The sequence below is a fragment of the Ambystoma mexicanum genome, chromosome 4q (assembly GCF_040938575.1).
Source record: "Ambystoma mexicanum isolate Mex_15411 chromosome 4q, UKY_AmexF1_1, whole genome shotgun sequence".
Classification (NCBI taxonomy): Eukaryota; Metazoa; Chordata; class Amphibia; order Caudata; family Ambystomatidae; genus Ambystoma; species Ambystoma mexicanum.
Window position 1 is genome coordinate 1,151,203,024 of NC_090928.1, and position 19,757 is coordinate 1,151,222,780.

A 19,757-nucleotide genomic window follows, 5' to 3' on the forward strand; every position below is an offset into this window, starting at 1 on the left:
CAAATGGCAAGGGTTCTTGCAAAGAATTCAAACAGCTCGCCTGGCTGTGATAGTGGCAATGATTTGAGGCCTGCTAAAGAGGGATTTAGCTTGTAGTTGACCTCTCTGCTACAAATTCTGAAGTAAAGTCTTGGTCTCTGAAGGTGGATAGATTGAAGTCTCTATGTTGGCTCTCTGGAGGTTGATGGAGGTAAAGTATGGATTTTCCCGGCAGAGCGTCCCGCAGCAGATGGAATAGAAATGTCCCTATCTGTCCTGTCTGTCTGCTTTTATGTGTTTTGAAAATGGGTGGAAAGGCTTGCTTCCTAGGCCCTGCCCCTCTCCACTTGTCATTGGCCACTTCATCCTCTTCCCCTTGATTGGGGGAATGAAATGAAGTGTCATTATGATGAGGTCTGTTTATGATACAGAGAACCCACCCCTGTCAAATTACACGCAATCTATATTTTGACCCAAAAGACATATTTGCACAGGTACACATTTGTTTAAAATTACATGCACCCATCACATATCACAGGAGGTATACCCTGTCCAAATCTGCTCTTCCTGGGAGCTTGCATTCAGAAATGGCAACATTTTCACTTTTTAACTGGTTTCGTAATATCGGACATTACCCCAAATTTATACACATGTGCGCAAGGAGTATGGACATTACTTGATGAAGTGTCAGATTTTTAACATGCATACATTTTAAGTAATACCCTCTTAACTGCTAGTTTGCCCCCAGATCATACCACCGGTTCTAAAAACCTCTTAAAATGTGGGCAGAAAAATCACAAGAATTATGGTATCATTTAAATAATTTTCACAAGTCCGCTCTATGAATGATCCATCTTTTTAGAGTTATGTTCTGGCCCCAAAGGGGTGTGGTTTCCCCGCAGCACAAGGTAGAATTTCTGGTTTTTCCAGTTCTGCCAAGCCAGCTTGCTCTCACAGGCAGTGCTCCTCCCCTTTCCTTCCAGGAGGAAGCCACTTTTACGGCCCCCATAATAAAACATTTACCTGAGTCAGGACAGGGCTTTGTTCAATTTCCTGTAGAGCCCAGGTAATTCAATCAGGGAAGTGTCATATCCCTTTTGGTGGGAGCAGCAAAAGGCAGATAGGCCTGGGAACACAGCTGTTGTGCAAGTCTCATCTCCTGTCGGGGGTAGCTGGTGGGCAGAATTCAGTTCCTTAAGCCAGCCCCCAGCTAATGTCACTTTTAGTTACCCAGTTTTCTGCATTCAAATAAAATTAACAATTTTTACATATGCAGCTAGAATGCTGATTCTAAGTTTAAAACTATGACATTTAAACAATTGCAACCTATGTGACACTCAAAAGTATGCAACCTATGTGACACTCAAAAGTAGGTCACTCATTTCTTTTAAACATTTAGATTTTTTTAGTGTCTTTCAGTCCAAATTTACTTAAACTGCTGAAATCCACAGCTCAGCCAGTCTTGTTATAAACCTTCAAGTCACTTCAGAATATAACTTTACATTGTATCCACCCCTCAGTAAGTCTTTCTTTGGCATGCTTTGGGTTCATTTATTCGGTTTTACACAAAAAAGAAAAAAAGTCTGGTGCTGTTTTAAAACGCCGGCTTTCTGATAGTTGTGAGTACTGGTAATGCACCCATTTTTGGGATTTAAGAAAATGAATTCCCCACAATTCTAGGTTGCTTTTGGCAATCAGCATTGCCATTCCCAATGGTTTCAGACTACTGTGTGGGTAGTCCAATGGTGATTTTAGGCAGTGCCCTTCTGTGCCCATAACTTCGGCAAAAAGAGCGGCAGCCTATTCTTCATGCATTTCCCTGTGCATTTTCTGGTAATCTCTGGCCATCATGATGTTTTCCATGTCAGTACTGCACAGTTTTGAGGTAGGGCTCGGATGCATGGATAAAAACATCCCACATGTCATTCATGCAGACATTCATCTGCTCACACCAGACATGGTTCAAGCGATCAGCACAATTGGACCAATTTAGAAATATATAGATTGTGACCCTTATTCTTAAATTGGAGAAAATTGTCATTTTGAAGTTTTTCAAATTCACATCTGAGATGTTCAGAAATGCAATTTCAGATAGGTGGAGAAAAACTCCCAGAAATGGGACCTGGGGATCCGAGAAACAATCAGAGGGAAGGGGCTAGATCTTGTTTAATGGAAGAAAAAGAGATGCACAATCAGGAATATCCACCAATGAGCCGGTACATTTTAATTTAGATATTTTTGGGTGTGGTTATGAGATTTTAAAACTCAGCACACAATGGAACAGGAGATGGACTAACATTTCCAGAAAGAAAGGAGGAACTAAAATCGGGAGGGAGGCAACAGAGCTGGGGTCTGGAGATCTGGAGAAAGACTGAGGCTGGAGTGGCTCCATAACAGAAACTAGGAGAGGCAGACAGCAGGATTGAGTCTGGAGTGCCCTCCCTAACTGAGTCACACTGCGTGGCAGTCTACCAAGGTCCTATTGCTTCCAAGAAGCTCACTCCCTGATGACAGCACATGTGCACAAACCCAGAGAGATTCAAAGTGAGCACATTTGTCTAACAGAACAAACTATTGGTGGGGTCTATTTGAATGAATGTCTTCCCCTTTACAGACATTCATGGTGTGAGCACCCAGGAGTAGATCCTTAGAATGTCCATACGAATTAACAATGTAATTAATTCCCACATAGTCAACAGACACTGGAGGGATTTTGGGGAAATTCAATATCTCCAAAATCTATCCAAGTGCTAATAAAGATACATGGCCTCATTATAAGTTTGCAGGACCAGAATTAAAGTAATAACATTTACCGTCACTATTCCGGCACTATGGGGTGTCCTAATTTAACTTCAGCTAAAATCTGGGGGTATATCAGGCGCCATAGAGTGGTATGGACTCCATTGAATGGGGAATTACTTACGGCTGCCGGCACCTGTAATCGGACGGTTATACCGGCAGATAAGGTGCCGGCAATGGCACTATCGTTTGCTGATATCCTGGCAGTACTACCACCAGGATACTCTCAAAGATGTAGTGAGGCCCACAGTCTTTTAAAGTAATTGTGTATCACCTACATTAATGCTGCCAACACCAACATTCCCCTAAAGGGGAGGGGTGAAATTAAAAACAAAAATCCCAACTATTCAACATTCCCGGTACCCAGCCTTAAAGCAGAGGGGTCCCAATGGTAAACTGAATCGCTGGATCTGTGATGTGCAGATAACTGTCTTCATGGTTAAGCAAAGTGAGCATAGCTGCTTTACAAGCACACTTTAGATATAGAGGGAACTACGAACACCAAAGAGAAGGGGAACATTCTCATCATTCAGCAACAAAGAAAAGACGTTCATTATATGCTGAAAATAGTGTTTTATTCAATGTCTGTAATGCTAGAATGCTGTTAGAAATGGAAAGTGCTCAGGAATGCTGGAGATGAAGAGCGCTGGCCAGGGCTATTCTTTTGCCCAATAGAAAGGTAATACATTTTATGCAAGTTAGACCACATACAAAGTATATTGTAGAGCATAATTGTACTGTCAGGTTCTACGGTGCTGCATTAATTATTTTTTCATTAGGGATATATATGTGTGAGTGGAACAAATATTTAAGAATTCTTTAGACCTAGGTTCATCTTTACATGTTGACAGAGAACAGAAAAGGAAACTACATAGTGCTGTGTTTTAGAGATTCTGTGATTTTTCATTTTGAGCGACCAACTGGTGTTTCCAACTTGTTGGTAGTTATGGAATTGCCAGGAAGAAAACACTTTGTGCCACGCAGTAAGGTAGCGTGCCTCTTGATAATCATTGTGTAAATATGACTATTGTCCATTCATTAAAAGAAAATAGATTCTATTCTTTCAACACAGCAGCCTGGTTTGTGGCGTACCTATTGCAAAAGGGGCGAGGGAGTACTGTGGTGTCATGTGTTCCAAAGGCAAAGTTAGTTAAGAATCAAAGTCATTCATCGATTGGTGTGGCACTCTTGATGGGGGGGGGGGTTGTAAGGCCCTGCATTAATTGTTGCCCCATAGATTTATCCTTCAACATGAACCCTAGTAACAGTTCTAAACACACTTTGTAAACCCACTGTTTACAGTGGCTGTCCAACATTCCAATGTTGTAAACAAACTTTATAGACCCTGTCTGAGGGCCGTTCAATAGTAAATGGCACATTATCAGCACAGAAGACATGCCTACATGGAGAGAAGGTTCTGATGAGGGAAGAGACGATTGCGTGGAGAAGTGCAAACACGGGCACAGCGGTACCCGGAAGTGAGCGGGCATTGAGGGAAAGAGCAACCGACTTGGTGCTGGATGAAGAAGGGTCAGACGAGCAAGGTGAGGGGAATGTTGGTGAGGGAGAGCGGCGGCAGCAGCAGGGAAGCTACTTGTGACTCACAAGCTGAACCATCTCGTATAGCCCATACATTGACCAATGATCCAGTGGATCTGATGCTGCTTAAAATCTGTGCTATACAAGGAAACCTCCTATTGAACCTTGACGGCTTGATACGATGAATGAGTAAAGTTGATGCAGACCCACTCCCAATGCAGACAATGTACAACAATGGATCGCCACACCTGCTTTCTCTTCTTAGACTCTTCTCTGCATATTGTCATTTATCGCTGCGAGAGACAAAAGAAAGCAGACAATCCAAACCAAACCCTTCTGTATCAATCACGTTTTACTGTGCGCCTTTTGCGGAGGTTTATTAGCCAATGTTTGCTGATAGATATACACACAAGTGTTGTAAATTGATAGAACCCTTCTATATCACTCACTTATTAATGTGTGCCTTTTGCATAAACTTATTGTCCATTGTTTACTGATACATATACGCAAGTGCTGCAAAATGACTTAACCCTTCTGTATCACTCACCGATTAAAGTGTGGCTTTTGCATAGATTTATTGACCATTGTGTTCTGATACATACATGCAAGTGCTGTAAAATGACTCAACTCTTCTGTATCACTCACGTATTAAAGTGTGGCTTTTGCATAGATGTATTGACCATTGTGTTCTGATACATATATGCAAGTGCTGTAAAATGACTCAACTCTTCTGTATCACTCACGTATTAATGTGTGGCTTTTGCATAGATGTATTGGCCATTGTTTACTAATCCATATACACACGTGCTGTAAAGTGACAGAACCCTTCTGTATCACTCACATATTACTGTGTGCCCTTTGCATAGACACTTGTCTATATTGGCCATTGTTTGCTGATACATATACACACCTGCTGTAAAGTGACAGAACCCTTCTGTGTCACTCACATATCAGTGTATGCTTTCTGCATAGACTTATTGCCATTGTTTACTGATACATATATGCAAGTGATGTAAAATGACTGAACTCTTCTGTATCACCCACTTATTAATGTGTGGCTTTTGCATAGATGTATTGTCCATTGTGTTCTGATACATACATGCAAGTGCTGTAAAATGACTGAACCCTTCTGTATCACTCACTTATTAATGTGTGCCTTTTGCATTGGCCATTATTCACCGATACATATACACATGTGCTGTAAAAGTGACAGAACCCTTCCGTACCACTCGCATATTAATGTGTGCCCTATGATTAGGCCATTGTCTATATTGGCCATTGCTTACTGATACATATACACACGTGCTGTAAAGGGACAGCACCCTTCTGTATCACTCACATAGTAATGTGTGTCATTTGCATATACCATTGTCTATATTGGCCATTGTTTACTGATACATATACAGACTTGCTGTAAGGTGACAGAACCCTTCCGTATCACTCACATATCAATGTATGCCTTTTTCACAGATTTATTGGCCATTGTGTTCTGATACATGTATGCAAGTGATGTAAAATGACTGAACTCTTATGTATCACTCACTTATTAATGTGTGCCTTTTGCATTGGCCATTATTTACTAATGCATATACACATGTGCTGTAAAGTGACAGAACCCTTCTGTATCACTCGCATATTAATGTGTGCCGTTTGCATAGACAATTGTTTATATTGGCCATTGTTTGCTGATACATATACACACCTGCTGTAAAGTGACAGAACCCTTCTGTATCACTCACATATCAGTGTATGCCTTCTGCATAGACGTATTGGCCATTGTTTACTGATACACATACGCAAGTGATGTAAAATGACTGAACCCTTCTGTATCACTCAGTTATTACTGTGTGCCTTTTGCATTGGCCATTGTTTACTAATACATATACACATGTGTTGTAAAGTGACAGAACCATTCTGTAGCACTCACTTATTAATGTGTGCCTTTTGCATTGGCTAATGTCTATATTGGCCAAGTTTTACTGATGCATATTTGTAAATGCTGTAAAGTGAGAGAACCCTTCTGTATCAATCACTAGTTAATGTGTACCTTGTGCATACACTTATTGGCCATTGTTTGCTGATGCATACACGCAAATGCTGAAACGTGAGAGAACCCTTCTGTATCACTCACTAGTTAATGTGTGCCTTTTGCATAGACTTATTTATTTACCATTGCTTACTGATGCATATACGCAAATGCTGTATAGTAAGAGAACCCTTCCGTATCACTCACTAGTTAATGTGTGCCTTTTGCAAGGACGTATTGGCCATTGCTTACTGATGCATATACGCAAATGCTGTAAAGTGAGAGAACCCTTCTGTATCACTCAATAGTCAATGGGCCTCATTACGAGGAAGGCAGTAAGGGGTAACGGCACTGGTAAAGGTACTGGAGCCGTTAACCCCATACCGCCCCATTACGAGGTCCGCTCGCGGGACCCACTCAGGCCGCCTGGTGTTAGCAAGACGTCCTTAGCGGGTCCCGCGAGCGGGCCAGCATTCAAACAATAGGCCCGTCATTAACGGGTCCGTTGTTAGCATGCTCCCTATTCCCATTGAGCCCTATGGGGGCTCAATGGCCCAGTATTTTCTCATTCAGGGAACTCGGACCCGGACCTGGGTTTGGGGGTAGCCATGCCCTTATTAAGGGCATGGCTACTTCCAAACTCGTAATGAGGCACAATGTGTGCCTTTTGCATAGACTTATTGCCCATTGTTTACTGATGCATATACGCAAACACTGTACAATGACAAAAAGGTGACATCTTTGGCACTAAAGGCAAATCATACATACATACATACATCTCCCTACACATCCTTCCTCTGCACCAGTAATTCTCACTAGAACACAATGGGCCTCACTACGAGTCTGGCGGCAACCAGCCGGTTTTTCCGGCTTGGTTACCACTGGACTCGTATTACCATTCCGCCTCTGTGACTCCCGAAATTACCAGGGCAGTACAACCCTGGTGTCCCGGGAATTCCGGAGGCGGAATTCGGTAAATCCCCATTCCCATGGAGTCCAATAGGACTCAATGGGAATGGGGAAGTGGAAACACCAGCACCATCTCGTGATGGTGTTGGTGTTTCCACGTCCGCCTGCAGGCGGGCGGTGTTAAGCCCGCCAGGTCAGAACGCCACCTCCTGCCTGCAGGACTCGAGATCGGGCGGACCGGGATTAACAGTGGCAGCGGTTTACTGCCACTGTTATTTCCGAACCGCCCGACCTGTAATGAGGACCAATGTTCATTTTAGGTGAATACAGTTCAAAATAAACCTTATATAAATGGGGGCCTCTGAGTGAATTCTAAACTGATATTAGTTAGGCCCCACCACCCCACACAAAAATTATCTACATTGCCTTAGTGAGCATAACAAAAGGCAATATTTACATGAACTGAACAAGAGGAATTAGTAGGAATACATCTGCAGAAATATGTTGTTTGTGCAGTTTAGTTTTAACTCGAAGGAGACCATCGTGGCCAAGAAAGCCATGTTTAATGAGCCATTGCCCGAATTTTCCTTGGAACAAGAATGGCCAAAACTTGGAGGGCCTCTGAGATATGCATTTAAGTATGCACTAAATGCTGCACGTTTCCTCTCCCGCTCACCAGCCTGGGGGTTCGTGTAAATATGATGGGAAACTTCTGAGCGACGGTGGCCGGATAGGAAGCCCGCAGGCCGCAGTAAACCAGCCTTTGTGGCTCAGATGGAACGGAATGAGTTTAGGCGCAGATTTACTTCCTTAATCCCATGGTTTCCGACGTCACGCCGTCGCGATTTGATGTAATTATCCGACGTGAGCAGAAAGTCAAGTCATTAAGCAGGGAGATTTGTATTTCTCTCCAGCAGATTTGTGCCTACAGTAAGTCGGTAAAATAAGAGGCAATTTGCTTCGAGTGCATTGTAAGGAAAATGGCGTCCTTTACATCACACAGCGAAGGACAGCGCCTGTAACTCTGCAGGGCATCAGCGCGCAGTTTTGCAAGGTCGACATTAAAGTTGCCTTAAACACAAATGAAATTAAATCTACAAAAGCGAGCTCCCTATTTAATAGACGTTGCACTCGCTGCAAGTGCCATTATGCGGCATGAAAGGCACTTGGCAGACGTTTCTACACGAGATTTCTAGAACAACAATGATTAAGCGAAATAGAAAGTTCGCTTCTTTCTTTTCCCTGAATTGGGGAATTTTACTGAATATAAACCTTGTGCACATTTAATTACTATAAACATAAATAAAGCAAATGCCTAAATACAATACATGCATAATATATTAAGACAGACGTTCTATATATGCAGTAAAATAAAATTCAATACAATAAAATCACGATGCACTATTAAACATATTAGAACACATTCAAATTCCCAATCACAGGAGGGCAACTTGTTGTATTACTACTTTTAAGTGGCTATTTGATATTCATGTGTGTAGGTGTTAACAATGTTCCTATGTAATAGAGAGATGGCATCATTAACACTGATTCTGCACCCATTATTGTACTCCAGAATTGATCTCCTTCCATTTGGAGAAGATTTACTGTAAACTGTGCCTTGTCCCTTCCATAGTACTTATACAGTTTTTGACACTGTGTTAGAACATGGCAGCCGGTCTCAATTTTCAGCCTGCATAGTCGACACAATCTCTTGTCACAAGAAATCTTTTTCCACTTCCCTGTGTGCTCCAATGTGGGTAAAACATTCATCTGAAGATGTGTAACAAATGTGCATATTACATTAGGGCAGTATTTAACCAGATAACTACTAGCATGGAGTCCCCTTAGTACCTGCATACAGTATTCAGAGTACACTGATTTGGTCACTAGTAACTCCAGGTTTTTACACAACTCTAGCCGCTTAGTTCTCTTCTTTACTATGATTACCCAATTTGGGAGGACCATCAGATCTTCAAGTTGCATAATAATGAGTGTCAAGTGCCCCATTGCAGAGTGCCTCAACCCTTTTTAGAATTCTTTTCTACAGTCTATACTGTGTTGAGGATTCTAATTGGGCATCACACACCGGACCAGGACACTTGCCCTTAGCCTAGGATGTAGCACTCAATTAGAATACTTTATCTTTATTCGGACTGAGCTGGCACCCACCCCGTCTCACACCCACTTTTACAAATATCCCGGGTCACAATGGACCATGCCGGTTGGTGAGAATACAATATTTATTTATTTTAAATTCAAAGAAAAACACACAATTTTAATATTGGGCAGCAATCACCAATGGGGTGATACTTACAATGTAAACTGATGAAATACACTTGGTTGACCTTCGTACTAGAACATTTCCAAAGCACAGATGAATAGGAGTAATTTTACTGTTCGGGTAGATAGCACCCGAGTTAAGATTTCCTCCTGCAATGCTCCCTCAATTGATAGAATTCAAATCTGACCTTCCCCATCTAAATGAGAGGCTTTCAAAACCTTTGCAATTACAGAAATAACACTCAGAATTTGTAACTAATTATTTGACATGTGCGGTTGAATAAATGTGGTAAATATGAGTTATGACACTATCAGGGATGTAATAAAACTAGCGCCTACAAGGCAAGGTACCACCAAAGGGCATACAATTCAAAAATCAACTTTGAAGTGACAACACAGTGCAGCCAGAATCAAACGCAGAGAATTTTCATTTGCTAAATTGCACAGGTTTAAATGTCAAAAACCGTTTGAAAAATGGGTGAAATAGAAAAAATCGGAATGCGTTTTTTAGGCTGGGTGATAGATGCACATCACAGGGATAAGAGGAAATTGAAAGAGTGACTCTAGCTGAAGAACTGGATGAGATTTTCAAGGTGAAAGAAAAATTGGTTTTAAAAATAAAAGCAGTTAAAAGAGAACATTGGTTTAAAAAGGAGAGTACAAGTCTTACAAAAACTATATTTAATGTCTAGAAAAGAGAGACACTGCCTGCAACACAGGTTACTTGGCAAGTGCAACCCCTTTGCGCCGTGTGGCTTTTTATGTGGAATTTAATTAGTTTAATCAAAAATAGGACTAAGGACTTACACAAGACAGAAATGAGTGGAAGAATTGCACTGACACTAGAAAATCAAGGAACAGAATACACAGAGTATGCAGACTATCTTAAACAAGTTATCAGGGTATGGATGGGATTACTTAGAAGGTGGAACAAAGACAAGGTATCAAGATGGGGTAGGCTATGTGTTGCTAAGGGATGGGGTAATACTCACAATCAGTGCTTGAGTTTGGGATTTTGGGACAGCCAATTAAGTTTCTGGACAGCGAGGCAGTATCTGGTCACTGGTCACAGCGGCGGGCTCTCCTAACAGAAAACAGCTGGGCAAAGGTCTGGTCACGGCACAGCGGCATGCAGGTAGTGGGGCAAAAAGATGGTCTGGTCACAGGATACTCTCAAAAAGGGTACCACAGCTGTTCCCCCTTTCTCCCTGAGGTAGTGGGATTTTGTTATGGGGTTTAGTTCGGAAGGGTGGTTCTGCCTGGAAAGGTTCAGCTATGCTCTGGCCTGGCAGTAGTATCTGGAATCTTGCAGAGTGAATGTGGACTGTCTGGATAGGCAGGCGCTGGAAAATTCAGAAGAGTGTGTGTCTCTGTGAGCCTCTACCTTTTATAAGGCGGGGGGTGAAATCACAGGCTTTATTGTTCAGCAGAACTAAGCTAGACCTACCCATAAAAATCGGATAGGTCAGCCTATGTTATATTGCCTCCTCCTTAGGGGCATATTGAACTGAAGGAGGGACTGAGTTTTAGGGGGTGTGCTTTTATGAGGTACAAAGCCACCCCCACTCATTTTTGCTAAAAATCAGTTCTGACATAAATTGCACATTTCTGCAGTTGTGGCACTTTCACAAATCATACAAGCAAATTGCATATTCCACACAGAGCATAATACTCCCACTCCCAATTTTATAGGACTTTGTTTTTTCCTTCAAATCATTTTACATCATTTTCAGTGAGAAATATTTTACCTAAAATTATACAACTTTATACATGTGTACATATTATCATAAGACATGTTAGTGTTGAAATTTAACGTGGCACCATATACACTTTCCTCAGAATATCCAATTTTGCATCATTTCTGTCCCCAAAATGCTAGTGAAGGCTACGACGTCTTAATTTGAAGCCACAAAAATTGCACTTGAACTGTAAAACTTTTACGTTCCTGCGTGATCCGGTTGCAGAGATAAAAGTCTTAGAGTTTATAAATAAAATAGTCTTTTGAGCCAAATGGCCAGCATTGTCTCCCATAACTTCCAAGGCTGCTCTGGAGTTGGCTTTTAAACCCCCCAGTTGAAGTTGAGGGGATGTGTTATTTGCAATTTCACACCTAAGTGCCCTGGAACCCTATTGTAACAGGCTCAAGCCCAGACGCAAAGTCTGACAACCGTGTGAGATGCTCCCTATTTGTCCATTCAGAGTTTTCAAGTGGCTGGCTCTTTTGGGGGAAGGCAAATCCTATTACGAGCACGCAAATGTCCTTTGAAGCCAAGCAGGAAAACCTGTGTTGCTGGTTCCCCAGTACAGCAAATGCATTTATTTTATTATTTATATTTTTTCTGAGCCAAAAGGCAAGGCTGTTGGAATAAAAAAATATATTAGATTTCAAACAAAACCCCCCTCACATTTTTATGCAAGTACAGGATCTTAACTCTAAATTTCCCTTTTAAACAGCATTTTCTTTGTTTGCAAAAAGCAACCATATTTTTACACATAGTTAATTTTCCTTTTGCTGTCAAATTGAAGCCCTAGTCAATTTCTCATGAACAGCAATCTGTTCAAGGCAAAGGTCCACTGACACTTACATAGCACAAATAAATAGGGCTTCTTGTTGAAGAGTTCAGCCATGAGATTTTGTTGCAAAGTTCAGCATCCTTACGTATGGCTGTGAGTAAAGTTCTTGGTGATTTCACAGATCTTGCCTGACACAGCCTGTCATTCAATGAGGAATGCCTCTTGTTCTTTGTTGGAGCACAACCTGAATATGGCTGGGCATAGCTGGGTCTCACTGGATCAGAAATGTGTATTGTTGAAGAGATGAAAAAGAGCATCACCGGGCCATCATTTTCAATGCCAAAACTGTCTTTTTTCAAAGACGGTGCAGCCATTATTTTGGTGATTGCAAAACACAGTTTTTAAGGCAAGGCAATAGTGCTCAACAGTGCCAGCGCAGCCATTTTGCTGGTAACTGCTGAAGTGCAGATTGGTGATGGAGGGGAATTCTGCTGGGTGGGTACATGTACCCCTCAACTGTCGAGTTGCGCTAGGTTGCAAAAAAGGGTATCCAGAGTCTCCACCAATTGTTTTATTGAAATATACAATTGGCACCGTTGTGTATTCAAATTCATTTTAATCTATCATACACCCAACTCGCATCTAAGTACTTATACCAGAACTGCATGAGGGACTTCTGTTAGTATATCCCCATTGAAAACCCTCTCATTTGTCTGTGTAAATCCTTAGTATTTTTGTAAGCCAATCAATGAATTCCCCCATTGAATTTCACAGGATCGGGATTGGTGGAATTTGAAACCAGCAAATCTTTTTTCGAGTGTTTTTGTTATTTGTTATAGTTATAAGGTGTTGCCCAAAATAATTATTCCCATTGTGATCTGGGAAACAAATGTGCCCCTGTGTTTAAATTGGGCCCACACAAACAAATGTCCATTTGCCTCTGTCATTCCTCTTTGCATTTGCTATCCTAACCCAAAACTGTTTTTCCTTTTGTGAGATAACCCCCTTCCCAGAGCCTACCTGTCATTTGCAGCTTCAGTAAAAACGAATTCCATTTGCATTTGCTTTTACCTTGAAATTGATCTTAACATCCCAAAAACTGATTTTCCTCTTTTGTTCCTCTTTCCCTATTGTGTGGTCAAAACGATGTTTCATTTGCATTCCCTCGCCATTGCCCAGGTGTTCTTTATTCTAAAAATCGATTTTCTCCTTCTGTGCTGACTAGTATTCCCTAAAAGCCCTGCCTGTCTTTCTAAACATAAGCAAGCAAATTCCCTGTTTCCCATTTCTTTCCTATAGCAGTTGTGGAATTAAAAATCCCATTCTTCCATTGGTGCTCCAAAAATAGAAGTTCCCCTGCTTTGCTGGCTCCCCATCTTGTTTCTGTGGGCAGCACACCAAAACGGATTTCCCCACTGTATTATTACTCCCTACCACTGCCTTCCATTCAAAGGAATCAAGTCCAATTGATGTTTGGGGTGGGGGTTGAGTGTTGCAGGAGGAGTGATTGATGCTAGTGCTATCACTGTGTGGTAAATTGTTCTTTTTCTGTTCCGCCATTAAAAAAAGGAAGTGACAGTATATCTTAACCTGGTTGTTTTGTTGAGAATATTGCATTTTGTGTTGCCTCAACATTGGTGGCTGCTGTAATTGGCTGATTTTCCTTTGATATTAAATAATAGATTCATAAATATCTTATTTATACACACCGGCATGGTTCCTAGTCCATTGGGTTTGTGGATGTTGGGTGCGAGGCAGCTTGGAGGCCTACTCAAAAAGAATCCGTAGCATACTAAAAAAATAAAAAGTGTTTTGTTGTGCGCCATGTTTATTGTAGGGGAAGGAGTTCCCTGGCTTGGTTGTGCCATGTAATAAACCATGACACTTCTAATATCGATCTAAGTATTCTCCCCTCTAATTTATCCAACCATGATATCATATCCTCCGGTAGGATAGCCAAACTGTATAGTGTAGCTTGCACTATACTCTTACTGTACAGAGCCACCTGGCCTTTGATATTATTCACACCCTTTAGGCGCATGATCTTTTCAAACACAAGCCATTTTTTTATGATCTTGGAGTGCACATTATTACAATAGGATTCCAGAGAAGGAGAATAACATATTTGAAAACCTAAGTAGATGTAATTATCTACCATTTCAAGGTGGCTGTCCTTCAAATAACATTTATAATTATTTGATTTATACATGTGCCCGTAATCATAATATAGTTTTTTTTCCAATATTAATCTTCAAGTTATTTTGCTGTGAATAATTTGCAAGCGCGCTAATTGAGCGTTGTAAAACTATTACGGTTTTGTCTAGGAGGATTGTGTCATCAGCGTATCTGAGCCATAGTATCTTAATTGCACCCAACTTAGGCGGAAAGATTCTTACAGGTGATATCGCCTCTCCCATATCACTCACGTAAAAGTTGTACAATAAAGGTGCCAATGTACATCTGTGTTTAACACCAAGATTACGAGGCATGTCTGAGGTCATCACTCCATCATGGCTCAGACCACACTATTCTCAGATTATAATAAAGTGATAAAATATACGAGAGAGCTATCCATGCCCCAGCCATGGAGCTTTGCCCAAAGTTTAGGGCGGGATACCATGTCAATTGCTTTACTATAATCTATAAAGCACATATATAGTTTGTCATTGCAATTTCTTTTGCACTCTGAAATTCTGTATTGCAGGACAATAATATTATATAAGGCATTAAAACCTTTTCTGAGTCCAGATTGAAAAGTGGATGTTCACCCAGCTTTTGTAGACCTTCCTGCTCGCATCAAGCCTTGCAAAAAGTCAAAAGTTATCTGGATATGCTCTCTCTCCCTCTTGAGATACCAATATCAAAATCGCCCTCCTCCATGAACGGGGTATGTCATCTTCTTTAAGATTTTCCAAAACTACTGTTCCAGTATGTGGGCCCATAAAGACGTGTTAGATTTAAATACCGCATTTGATAGTGAGTCATGTTCTGGCACACAATAATTTTTTAATAGAATGAATGAATATAAGGATATTCTCCCACCCAAAGCCCTCAATAAATTCAGGGGAGGATACGTATTTATAATATGTCTCAGTCTGTGGGGTTATATCATAAAACAATTCCCTAATTGCTAAGTGCCACACTGACTCATCAATGGGACTTAGTTCTATGAAAGAGGACTTATTTAGGAGCCCATGGATCATTCCCCAACATTTTTTGTCATCCCCTTTTTTGATAAGCGTATACAGGACAAGCCAATTTGCTGATTTGAGGGACGACTTGTGGTTTCTAACCCAATTTGTGTACCTGGTAGACTCAGTGGACTTTAGCTGCTTTTTTTCCTATTCGGTAGGGTAAATGTTCTTGTTGATATCTCTATGGAGCTTACGCAAGGTGCTTTTAGCAAATTTTATCTCATGGTCAAACACATTTTCATGTTGTTAAGAGGCTTAATAGTTTTAGGACAAGTGCATGCTTAGCGTCAAATTCAAAAATTATTCAAAAGCCATTGTTCCATTAATGCCATATTACTATCTATGTTATTACTGATTTTCTCAATATTCTTACCATTCCATTTAATATGATTACCTATGGAATTTACATGCACCTGGCAATTATGTTTTTTTAATCTTGTGTACGTTCTGCAACATATAAGTCCATGTCATGACTGCATGATTACTCAAAGTTGTAGAACAAATCCTAAACTTTTTACATTCCTCTTGTGTTTTTCTATCGACAAAGACATAATCAAGACATGACTTCCTGCTGCCGTTAGATCATGTTTGTTGCACAATGCCCTCTCCCTGTGCTAACCTATTGAGACATATCAGATAGTTCTCATAAAACTGTCTGGGCCACGCGCCCGCCATGCCTGTCCAATTGACTGGGGGTTCCCTACAAATTTCTCATTGATAAAATCACATTCATCAATGAAAAGGGGAGCATTTAAATCACTGGCTGCTATTACCCTCCTGGCAGGATGCCTCTCGTGCCGGTTGTTTAATACACTTTGCAATACAATAATGTACTCGTTATATGACTCTGTGCCTGAGACCGAATAAATATTGACAATAAATACCAGTAAGTTCAATGACCTCAAACCAACGATAGTGGCTGACACTGAATGGGAAGTTATCTCTGGCATAAAAGGTTCCCGATCAATAAAAGTATAAGCACTAATACTCATCCCCCCAAAGGGACACCCTTACTTCCTAACTGCATGTGTTGATATAATAGAATAACCATCAATAAAGATATCATCAAACGGAAAAGTCTCTATTAAAATAGGAATATATCACTGGAGCCCATGATCTCAATTCCCTGGGCTTCCGACAAGAAAAGCCTGTGCTCTCTTGTGTTCCAGCAGGTGATGGTAATCTCATCAATAGTGCGGATATATCAGTCATGTTCTGGGGACCCATGATAGCCCCCGCAGATACCTTGTGGATCCTTAGGTTTGTACGAAGGCATATTATATCGAGGTACACTTGTTCTACCACCAGCCTTCATTACAGAGCTCGTACAGACTTTCAATTTCAAGTCCATATCAGCCAGGGCATTAGAGCACATGTATAGTAGTGATGGAATTGCCAGAGTTTTACATTGTTCTAATGGCCCAATTCTTCTTCCGACTGTCCCACCTTGGAAGTTCAATACCATAGGTGTCGCTCGTTGTGATGGATGGCAGGCCCTGACCTTTCCCATATGTCCAGCAAGCTTGCCCTACTCAGAAATAGGGCTATCTGGCTGTCATGGCCACTAGTCAAGGGGCCAGTCCTTCCTCACCCCCAGGGCCCCATTGGACCCAATCCTGGCGCCAGCTCATGTAAAAGTGTGCGCTGCACATTCTATGCCAAGGGCGTGTGCAGCTGGGCCGGGCATGGCCATAGAACAGAACTGGAAGGCACATGCTACAGTCCGAAAGAAGGGCAAGGTAGAGCCAGTAGGCAGGGCTAAAGGGAGGTGCCTGAGCCAGCCTACATAAGGCCAACCCAGCCACGTGCCTTCGCTTCGCGTTATTCTGTTTTCAGCAGTGTAACGCTCTCTGCTGTGCTTACTGCACATCACTGGGTTCCTGCAGCCCCATCCTGAAGATATCGCTCCTTACCTGTAGTCTACTGCTACATCTCCGCGCACACCTTCCACCCCAACTACTCCATCGCTGAGGGCGCTCCTTACCTATTGCCAGCCGCTACAACGCTGGGTGCGCATCTTACCTGCTGCCAGCCGCTACATCACTCAGCGCGCTTCTTACCTGCTGCCAGCCGCTACATCACTGAGCGCACATCTTACTTGCTGCCAGCCGCTACATCTCTGAGAGCACTTCTTACCTACTACTCATCACGGCCGGAGTCGGACTCTTCCTCTTACTTGCATTCCATCACGGTCGTAGCCAAAGTCTTCTTTCTCACTGGCATTCCATCATGGTCAAAGTCCGAGTCTTCATTCTGCAACCGCGAATCTTCATCGAGAATCCAGACACCATTCTTCATAATCGGCCTGCACCTACGAGGAAATAAGAACACAACAGGTTAGAACTCATATGCATATCGAACGCACGGCCACATCATACAAAAGACTAGAGTTCCTTTGTAAAGACCAACTTACCTGTCACTGTTGAAACTCAACCAGCCTCTAAGGTCTTCCGGACTCTCTTCGGTCCCGGTTTACTTCTCTGTACCTGTGGCAATGGAATGAGACATTGCAAGAATAATTATTAGACGAAATACAGACAATCTAATCGAACAATAGTTATAACAAAAGACTTACCTTTAAAGTGGATTGGTCACAGCTGGTCCGGATTAACACTCCCACGGACCAGTGAAGCAACTTGGTCCATTCTACGTGCCCCTGCTAGGATAAGCAGGACGGATAGCTCAACATTACAAAACTACAAGTGAGCTTATATGGGAAAGCGCTTGCACAATGTATTTTGGCACGAAAGGGCTGGGGGAAGTCACGGTATCCCCACTCCATTTTCATTGCCTCTCCTCTTCACTCAGGGGCAACTCCCATCTCCCGAGCCGCAGGTCCAACCACTATCTGGAGGGGAAGGCGATTCCGAGGAGTCAAGTCATGGGAGGGCTCCAACCGCGCCCCAATGCCCCCGCGGAGACCAGGTGAGCGTAACACCGGCTTGGGTTGAGTTCTTCAATCTTGTCCAGGGTCTCGAAGCAAGCAAATGCATGCCTTGTTGCCTTGCTTAAAGTAAACCTCTGAGTAAAGTTCCCTCCATGCTCCAAGAACTTGCATTTCACCCAAACTACTGCATGTGATTACTCCATCATTGCCTTACTAACTGGAGCCCTCTGTGTGGAGCTCCCTCTGGGTTTCAAAAACATACGGTTCACCCTTATTGCTGTATAGGGTTGTTCGTCGAGGACCTGCTTTGAGCTTGAGTCTCCCTTCTGTTGCACATCCTTTTGGTAATCATTTGTGATGTTTGTGGTCACGTTGGTGCTTTACCCATTTATCCAGAGGATCCCTCAGTTCCACCCTTTTAAGAGTGCCATATCCCAGAGTTTTTGAGAAGGTGACAGTGTGTGGCCCCTTAACTCTGCTTAAGCAGTTAGTCATGCCAAATGTCTTATTTACTTCCGGGCTGCGTGTGGCTTCCTCCCGATAAAGATCAACCGAGGGGCGCTTTACTGGGCTCAGCTTTTTTTTTTTCTTCTGGTTCTTCGGAAAGCTATTCAGTAAGGACATTTCATTGCAGAGCGCCTAAAGTCCATCTTCCTCACTTTCTGCAGTGATCCGCCACAAAGCATTGTTCAGGGAGTCAATTGATGTCACTTATTGGATCAGGGAATCGGCATATTATGTATCCTCCAATTCTGAGTCTTGGAAGAAGGCAACGTTTCCCCACCATTGACACACATTCTGACAGGCTCAACACAGGTCTGGGTAACTTTCCTTGTGGCGTTTAATATACAGTTATTATCCAAGATGACTTCCACCACTTTGGAGACTATTTCCTTCAATCTAAGAGGGTCACGTGAAATGTTAGTGCACCAAACCGTAAGAGCATCTATCCTAATTACCAGAGAGGCCAGCATCAATAGTAGTTCATTCATGCTCATTGTCGAAGTCAGCTGTGATTTTTTTCTTTTTACTTCTGCCTCCTCATTGTCAGGCTCTATTATTTTCTCTGAGCACAATACCAATGCCTCCAAATTAGGCATGGCCGAAAGATTGAAACCTTATCATTTTCTGCAGAGGGAAGCGGTTGGCCTATCAAATTTCTTTTTATCTGCTAGCATAATTTGAGCTATGATCCATTATTGTCTAAAGCGTCAAAGTTGTCAAAAGTAGACAAATCAAGACTGATAACTTATTCAACCTCTGAAGCTGACGTCAGTGGTAAATCAATCATGACCGATGCCGTTGATACTTCTCCATGGATGGGGTGAAGTACTGGAGGGATGTTAAATAAGAAATAAGAGATTTTAGGATGAGTTGAGCCGTTGTTAAGGACACGATTATCTCTTACGCCCCCTTTTTTGCACAAGTGGATCCCTTAATGGTACCGTCCCTCCCGACAGGACTACAAGCCCATTTTCCTAACCCCATACCTGCACCGCGAGCCCGTTTACTCTGGGCTCGTGTCTTCATGGTCACCATGCATACCACAACCAGTCAGTAGCCAAATCCAAATGTGGTTTGTCTAGTGGGAAAAATTATATAACTCTACACACGACGCCAGGTGTGGCAG